Source organism: Rhinopithecus bieti, unplaced genomic scaffold, assembly GCF_001698545.2.
Source record: "Rhinopithecus bieti isolate Rb0 unplaced genomic scaffold, ASM169854v2 scaffold_75413, whole genome shotgun sequence".
Lineage (NCBI taxonomy): Eukaryota > Metazoa > Chordata > Mammalia > Primates > Cercopithecidae > Rhinopithecus > Rhinopithecus bieti.
Window position 1 is genome coordinate 16299 of NW_016827755.1, and position 9542 is coordinate 25840.

Below are 9542 nucleotides of genomic sequence, written 5' to 3' on the forward strand. Positions count from 1 at the left end.
AAAAAAAAAAAAAGGTTTTGATAAAAGATCCATTCCACAGTGCATTCCCTGGCGATGAGGTTTCTGTTCATAATTTACTGCCTGGAGGTTTTGTCTGTTGGAAGACACATTTAACGAAAGACTCCCTCCAACCTTGCCAACTCCAGTGGAAAGACCTATATTAGGTACTATTGACTAATCTGTGTACAGCAAAATTAGAGGGTATAGACTCATTCATTCACATCTCTCATCTTAAAAACGCACAACTTTCTGAGTGAGCTGTAACTCCCACCAAAGATTTTCACCTCCAGTCACTAAACAGTGATCTTTGACCCAGAACTAGAAGGGGACTGACTATAGCTGTTTTGGACTGATTTAACTCAAGACTCTGAACCAGGCCTGTATACAAATTAACACCTTTGTTTATTGTACAATAGTCACTATAATTATTGTCCTAAAGATACTGGCAGTTTTTATCGTCTTATGCAGAGTGGAACATCTGCCTTGTCTGTTTTAATGTCCTTTTTAGTAGTCAAAATGAATTTCACAACTTCACTTCTACTTATCGTCTGTCCATATGCTTTCTTGCCACTGCCACCCACTGTTGCCCATGAAACAAACCTGTTTCTACAATGGGCCCAGGATTATGCAGACAGATTACAATAAGATGTCTGATGGATATGCAGACTCATGCCTCTTTCCAGTGGCTCTAGCCTGGCATGGTGGGTATCTCCTTTCCAAGGTCAGCACTGGATAGAATACCAAAATTTTAATACATCACAGAAATAATCTGGCATCCTTAGCACTGACATAAGAAAAGACAATATATATCATTGACCTATTAATAACACAGAAAAGGACAAGGGACATGGAGACTGCTTTTCAATGTTGTGAATGTTGTGGCTCCATTATGTTGTGAATGTTGTAGCTCCATGCATTATGTTGTGACACATACCATGGTGTCCCTGCCACCTGCCATGGTGGGTATCTCCCTTCCAAGGTCAGGACTGGATAGAATACCAAAATGTTATTACATCACAGAAATGATCTGGCATCTTTAGTACTGACATAAGAAAATACAATATGTATTGTAGACCCATTCATAACACACTAAAGGACAAAGAAATGGAGAATGCTTTTCAATGTTGTTAATGTTGTGAATATTGTGGCTAAATTATTATAGTACAAAGCACTGACTGGCATGCCACTGACTGGATGCAGTGACCGAGCATTTATTGGCTAGCTAAAAATGGGATATATGACCTTGTGGCACTAACTTATGGATGTGGTTACTCTTACTCTCACTGGACATGTTCTGTATTGCAATGGTACAATCACTTAGCTTCTATCTTTATACCATAAATGGGAATTGAAAATTTCATATGGCATATAGAGGACTTAACAAATTATACCCAAAAGGCCCTAATTTATAGTTGATTAGTATCTCCTTGCTAAACAATGAGGTCTCACTTATGAGAAAAGCTGTGCTGTAAAATTGTATGACCTTGGACATACTCCCTTCAGAAATAAGGTAGAAATAAAAATGTTCCCATACAAACAAAATCTAAGGAAGATGATTTTCCCAAGGGTATCCTGTACCACCATAAAAACTGACTGTTGTGTTTATAACCCAGATTAATCAATAACATTACTTGACTTATGACTGATATGAAAACACAAATAATCAAGCTTTCAGACCCAAAACTCTCACGAATCAACCGCTTAAGTGGTTGGTTTGGGTCCTGGGGAATTTGGTGGCAAGAGCTACTGATTATAATAGGAATAATGATAACTTATGTTCTGCCTTGTTTTTTCTTACCATATTGTTAAGGCATATGTTTCCAACTAAGTCAACATGCAACCAAAAAGTTAGAATAATGATTGCCCCAAAATTTGCTCTGATTGAGGAGGCGGTAGCATAACCTGAACCAGTTTTGAGGATTGCTTTCCCTTTGTTGCTATAATCTGGCCTTGGTTCCTTTTCTCCCCTATTTTTTCTTTCTCTCCTCCTTCTGTTTCTTTCTCTCCATGAAACATAACCTCCTAGGAATGAGCCTTCTTGCAATGGGGGACCTAATCTTCTAGGAATAAACCATCCTAGTGATGAGTGATCAGATGAAACCTGTGAGTAGAGATTCATTTTCTTCTGCAATGCTTTCTCTAGAAGATTTTGAAGAACAGTGGGGAAATGTGAAAGAAAACAATTTCAGGACCCCAAATTCATTATGCCAAAGGGAGATTTAGGCTTGGGAACTCAGTCATGCCAAAACAAACTGTCTTCCTTTTGTTCCTAAACAGAGAGCTGCAATGACAGAAGGCCACATATCCCCCTGAGTGGCCTTCCTCACAAACTGCTCACAGGGAAATTCTCTGTAGGCCCCAAAATCTTTCATGATACATATATCCCCGATAAACTAACCTTAAAACAGGGTTCTGTTGAATCTCGCCCTGACAGTGTAAATTAACAGCTTATCTTTACAGGCACGGAACACAGACAAGACTAGAAGCAATCTTTTTGTCCACCCCAAGACAAATGCATAATTGACTTCATCCTCTACTTTATGTTTACTTTATCTTACGTAAAATGTAGATTTACTGAGTGTGAGATGAAGGCATAATTGACAATCATCTTTTTGGTTTACAATCTTATACCTGTTTCACCATTGTACATTAGAAGCACAAAACTTTTTTATTATTATTATACTTTAAGTTCTAGGGTACATGTGCACAACGTGCAGGTTTGTTACATATGTATACATGTGCCATGTTGGTGTGCCGCACCCATTAACTCATCATTTACATTAGGTATATCTCCTAATGCTATCCTTCCCCCCAACCCCCCAATAGGACCCGGTGTGTAATGATCCCCTTCCTGTGTCNGTTTTGTTGCCATTGGTTTTGGTGTTTTAGACTAGAAGCACAAAACTTCTTAATTTCACAGTGTCACAGTTAGTGAGGAATTTGCCTCAGTATGAATTTTGCCTTGAGTCTCACCCACATCTGATTTAAACGAGACTCTGGGCTTTGGGCTTTTGAGTTGATGCCGAAATGAGTTAAAACTTTTAGGACTATTGGGGTGGAATAAATTTATTTTACATTGTGAGCAGGACAGTAATTTAGTGGGTCTGGGGTAAAATGTTGTGGTTTGAATGTGTGTCCCAAAATTCATGTGCTGGAAGCTTAATCCCTAATGCAACAGTGTTGAAAGGTGAGGCCTAATAAGAGGTGATTAGGTCATGGGGGCTCTGCCCTCATGGATGAATTAATGTTATTATCACGAGGGTAGGTTAGTTATTTTGAGAGTGGCTTTGTTATAAAAGTGAATTTGGACTCTTTTGCTCTCTTGCTGTCACCCTCTCTTGCCCTTACACCTTCCACAATGAGATAACACAGCATGAAGACCCTCAGAAGATGCCAGCACCATGCTCTCTTAGACTTCTCAGCCTCCAGGGCCATGAGCCAAACAAATGTATTTTCTTGGTAAATTACTCAGCCTATGGTATTCTGTTATAGTCATACAAAACAAGCTAAGGCAGCATTATTACCATTATGGAAAGCAAAATCCAAGCAGCAATCAGAAGGATCTGACCCACACAGACCTATGGCATTGGCTAATTAAGCATGGTGTTCCTAGAAGTGAAATAGATGAGAAGCCTACTAAATTTTTGCCTAATCTATATAAGCAGAACATTTCTAGGTTAAGTAAACAAAATTTTAACCTGAATCATAAAGTCACAGCCTGCTTCTCAGTCAAGTCCCAGACTACAGATCCAGAACCTTTGAAAGAAGGGGAGGCAAGGTCTCCTTTAGGAATAACTCCAGTACATTACTGAAAATTTGTACTGTTAATCTTTCTCCCAGCCTTCCCTAAAGGACCTACAGCCTTATACCAAAGTAAATATCCATTGGGGAAAGGGAAATAATCAGACTTTGCAGGGACTGCTGGACATTGGCTCTGAACTGACACTAATTTCAAGGACCTAAAACATCACTGTGGCCTTCCAATAAGAATATTGGCTTATGGAGGTCAGGTGATCAATGGCCTACGTCACTGTGGGTCCAGTAGGTCCCCAACCCATCCTGTGGTTACTTCCCCAGTTCCAGAATGCATAACTTGAGTAGACATACTTACATGCTGGCAGAATCTTCACATTGGCTCTTTCACCTGTAAAGTGAAAGCTACTATGGTGTGAAAGGCCAAATTTAAGCCATTGGAACTGCCTCTACCTAGAAAAACAAACCAAATGCAATACATCACTGGAAAAATTGCAGAGTAGTACCTTCATGAAGAGCTTGAAAGATGCAGGGGTGGTGATTCCCACCACATCCCCATTTAATTCTCCTATTTCACCTGTGTAGAAGACAAATGAATCTTGGAGAATGACAGTGGATTATTATAAGCTTAACCAAGTGATGACTCCAATTGCAGCTGCTGTGCCAGATGTGGTTTCATTGTCTGAGCAAATTAACACATCTCCTGGTATCATGTATGCGGCTATCTGGTATCTTTTCCTCCATCCCTGTCCATACGGCCCACCAGAAGCAGTTTGCTTTCAGCTGGCAAAGCCAGAAATACACCTTCACTGTCCTATCTTGAGGGTATACCAACTCTAAAGCCCTATGCCAGAATTTAATTCAAATGGATCTTGATCACCTTCCCCTTCCACAAAATATGCTGGTCCACTACATTGATGACATTATACTGATTTCACCTAGTAAGTGAGTAGTAGCAACCACTCTAGGCTTATTGTTAAGACATTTGTCTGTCAGGGAGTAAGAAATAAACCATAAATAAAATTCAGGGGCCTGCTACCTTAGTGAAACTTCTATAGGTCCAGTGGTATGCAGCCTGTTGAGATATCACTTCTAACATGAAGGATAAGTTGCTACATCTGGCCTCTTCCACAACTAAGAAAGAGACACAATGCCTATTTGGATTTTGGAGGCAACACATTCCTCATTTGGGTGTGTTACTCTGGCCCATTTACCAATTAACCTGAAAAGTTGCTAGTTTTGAGTGAGGCCCAGAACAAGAGAAGGCTACGCAACAGGTTCTGGCTGCTCTACCACTTGGACTATATAATCCAGCAGATCCAATGGTGCTTAAGATATCAGTAGCAGATAAGGATGCTGTTTAGAGCCTTTATCAAGCCGCTGTAGGTAAACTGCAGCACAGGCCTTTAGGATTTTGAGCAAGGCCATGTCGTCATTCACAGATAACTACTCCACTTTTGAGAGACAATTCCTGGCCTGCTGCTGGACCTTAGTACAAACTGAACACTTGATCATGGGCCGCCAAGTTACCATGTTACCCAAGCTGCCCATCATCAACTGGGTTATATCTGACCCACCAAGCCATAAAGTTGGGCATGCACAGCAGCACTCTATCATAAAATGGAAGTGGTATATATGTGATCAGGCTCGAGTATGTTTCAAAGGCATAAGTAAGTTACATGAAGAAATGGCCCAAATGCCCATTGTCCCAATCTGCTCCTGCTATATTGCCTATTTTTTCAAAGTTTCCTGGTTCTGCAACTTGCAGGCAGTAGACTTCTCAGCCTCCAAAACCATGTGCGCCAATTCCCAAAATAAATCTGTTTCTCTGAGATATACATTGGTTCTGTTTTTCTGAAGTACCCTAATACAGAGATCTTTCCCTTTAATATGCATGCATATTTACATTTATAAAAGTGTGAAAAGGAATACAACAACATTTTAAATGTGGTTTTTACCCAGTGGTAGGATTACGCTGTTTCTTCATTCTGTTCAACTATACATTATGATTCTAGGATTTGTTTGCCCAGAAAACAGAAATGAAAGAAAAAAATGTTATTACAAATCAAATTTTAAAATATGAATTACATATTTATCCACTGAAAACAGCAAAATTGAAATAATTATAATACCCAGTTTAGAGCCTTTTGCAGAGAACTGGGTACCCTTTTAGAATGGAAATAACAGAGTAACCGTGTAAGTTGACACAACTTTATAAGTGGGAATTTGACCACGAAGTATAAGTTCTTAAAAATGATCTATAATTTTGTTTTTAATGCTAGAAGTATCCGTTATGGAAAAGATTATGGATATAACTGTAAATTTAGGTAAAAGACAGTCAACATAGTGGTCTGAAATTAAAGGATAATTGCGGACAAATAAAATTTCCGACAATGTAGGAATGAAAAAAATGAGTGAATTCATATACACAATAAATATTCAAAGACCATTTTAAATGATATAAAAAAACAAAAATGAAAATATATGAGGTTTATTATTAAACAAAGATTCCAGAAAAATGTAAAGATGTAAAGCATGATTTGGTATTGTGTATATATACATATGTAAATCATAATATGTAACAATATGTACATATTGTACAATGCTGTCTCTCTCTCCGTATATATATGTAAGTATGTATGTATATGTATATAATACAATCCTAGAAAGCTACTGACCAAAACATTAAAAGCAGCCCTAAAGATAGGGTTATAGGTAGTTTTAAATTCTTTTCTTATAGCCAGAAATTGCTAATATTTTGTAATAAAACTTTATTATCTATTTAATTGAAAAGTGTAAAATTAAAATCATATGTACTATATAGCAGCAATGGGGTACTCCATATTTGTTTGTAAGAATGTTTGTTCAGGAAACAATACTGAATGAAAGCAATGATTTCAGCATCAGAATATTCTTAGCGGCTTTGGTTTCAATGAGGAAACACCAGAAACAACAAACACCCAAATCTATCAAAATTGGAGGAGAGATGAAGGTGAAATCTATTGAAATAGATCCATGGCATAGATCAAAAGGTTGGCAATTATTATATATGGATAGGAGAATGATTATTGAACGTGAAGAAACACTTAAAAAAACAATTCTGATCCACTTATACACTGGCAGTGAGTTGCAGGAGAATATTTAGTAGCAAAGGATGTTTTAGATGTATTTACCATATACTTAAACAAAAATTTTGACAGAATACTTTCACTATGAACACACAGAATATACATTTAGTATAGAATATATTCAGTATGATTTTATAATGGTTTTAAAATTTACAAAAGGCAAAGCCTGCAAAGGCATAATCTCTTTAAAGTGGCTATTGTGCATATATAATATGCGTGTCTTTTTAAGGTAACGCACTTGTAAAACGAAATAATTTTTTAAAACTACAAGCCTAAATAATTTCCCATAACTTAAAAAAATACTAACTTAAGGAGATGATCAAGGAAATATGCATTCTCTTACACTGTTGGAGGGCACAAACTTTGTGGAAGAAGTATTTGGCAACAGAGAGCAAGGTATGTAAGGCAATTAAATATTTCTTGATGTCAGCAAACATTCAGCTCCAAATGTGTTATGGAAAAGCCATAGCCATTAAAAAATATATCGAGGGGCAGGATTTTAGAAATTATAGTTCATCTGTAAAATGAAACACTAAGTAAAAATAAAATTATAGGAGACTATTAAAGAATTTGGAAAGATGGTAAGTAAAATTTCTTATGCTGAAAATATACCACAATGAAACATACATCCTATATTACATTTTGGAGGTATTAGTTATTTTCATGTATGTCTCAAATGCTTCAAAAGTTTTTTCTATTTTAGTCAAGTGGTAGAATCAAGAATGATTTTCAATTTTTTCTTTAGAATATTTTTAAAAATGCTTTTAGTTGATAATGTATTGTCTGCATAAAGATGAATGTTTAAAACAAATAGAAACAAAAAATCTCAAATTATAAGTAATTTAATATCGTCTCAAAAACTGTACAGGTATCCAGGTACACACACAATATCTGCGTAGTTTATGAGGGTAAATTGGTACTATCTTTACCAAAGGTCACTTACTAAAGAAGGAAAAAAAAAGATTTTAAGCCTCCCAATCTTTTCATCCTTCAATTATACTATGAACGTTTGTTCAGGAAATAAACATGAATGTAATGTTTGTGCACTGTGATCCTGTTGGCAGCTTTGGCTTGCATAGGAAAACAAAATGAAACAACCCAGATGTCCAACAATTACTTAAAACAAATATATCCCTATATCTATATCTAATATGTACGTATATCTATCACTCTATCCAGCCCAATCACACATTAGATCACTAAACATCCATGAAAACTATTTTAGAAGAATATTTAATGACATGAAAGTTCAAGAATATCTATAAATCTATGTCTATAATATATATTTATGTGTGAAAAAGCAGATATTGAAACAGTATATACAATAATTTCACATATATATCATAAAATTACGGGGCAGATACAGATGAAAATGTTTTAGGAATGTATAAGTAATCATCAGAAACGATTACGGGTGACATTAATTTTCCTCTGTTAACTTGTCTGCTTCGTGATTATTTTTTTATCCTGCAATGATGCTGAATTACTTTTCTGACAACAGGGAAAAGGACAGCAATTGGGCACAGGGGAAGGGGGTATTAAACAGTGTTGGATTGCAGCAAAACCACCGAAGACAGCGAAATACCCTTTGCAGCCCGCCAAGCTGGCCAAGACACACACACACACACACACACACACGCACACACGCACACACAGGCACACACGCACACATGCACACACACATACCATCAATTACGGTGACCAGGAGACTATGCAGGGGAAACGGGCATACTCTTTACTAGCTGCGCCGGCCGGCACGAGTGCAAATCGGTACAATGCTTATGAAGGGGGCCTTTTGGCAACACACAGGAAAAGTCTTTAAAATGTCTCTATGTGGATCTTGCAAGTCCACAGTTAAGGAGACCACCCCACCGGGATGCTAGCAAAGATTTGGCTTGACAAGGAAGGATTCACTCATCAAAGCACAGAGCACGCAATGTTGGTCTTAAACACAGGGAAAGAACTAGGCACCACCTGAATGTCCAACAATGTGGGAATGATTACAGAAACGTTAAGGTCCACGGATACACTGGAGCACGCTGCAGGCACTGAAGATGACGTTTCATAAGCCTGTTGATAACATGGAAAGAAGTTCAATGGGTTGATTTTTGTTTGGTTTTAGTTGCTGAAAAAGCAGGTTAAGAAACACCACATACATGAACCATTCTATAACAGTGTGTTAAAAGGGAAGGCGGGGTGGGGGTGAGCGAAGGAGAGAGAGGGAGAGAAGAGAGCCTGGAAAAGCAGCACACCAAAAAGGTAAAAGTGGTTCTCTCTGGGGAGTAGGACCAGGGGAGCAATTACTCTCTTGCTTCTTCCCTCATCTAACATCCTTCTCCTTTCTGATGTTTCTACCATGAAATTGTATCACCTGTGCAGTAAACAAAGAGAGAATGAAAATGCTTTTTAAACCAAACCACAGGGAGAAGAGGCAGCCTTTAACCTACAAATGGCACAGATTAGTAAGATTATTCACAACGCCCTTGGTAGGGGTGGGCGGGGGAGAGGAAGGGGAGGAGAGGAGAGGTGGAGAGAGAAAATAGGAAGGGGGGAGAGAGAGGGGGAGAGAGAGAGAGGGAGAGAGGGAGAGGGGGAGGGAGAGAGAGAGAGAGAGAGAGAGAGAGAGAGAGAGAGAGAGAGAGAGAGAGCGCCCGAGCGAGC

At 38.0% G+C, this 9542-nt stretch overlaps 1 long non-coding RNA gene across 1 annotated transcript; it reads right to left on the reverse strand.

Annotated features, from left to right (window-relative positions):
• Positions 1-8098: 8098 nt before the first annotated feature.
• On the reverse strand, positions 8099-9439 carry LOC108523486 (uncharacterized). The gene is made up of 2 exons (XR_001883825.1): positions 9134-9439; positions 8099-8951 (listed from the first exon to the last, which is right to left on the reverse strand). It is a non-coding gene; the product is annotated as an uncharacterized LOC108523486 (long non-coding RNA).
• Between the last annotated feature and the right edge of the window lie 103 nt (positions 9440-9542).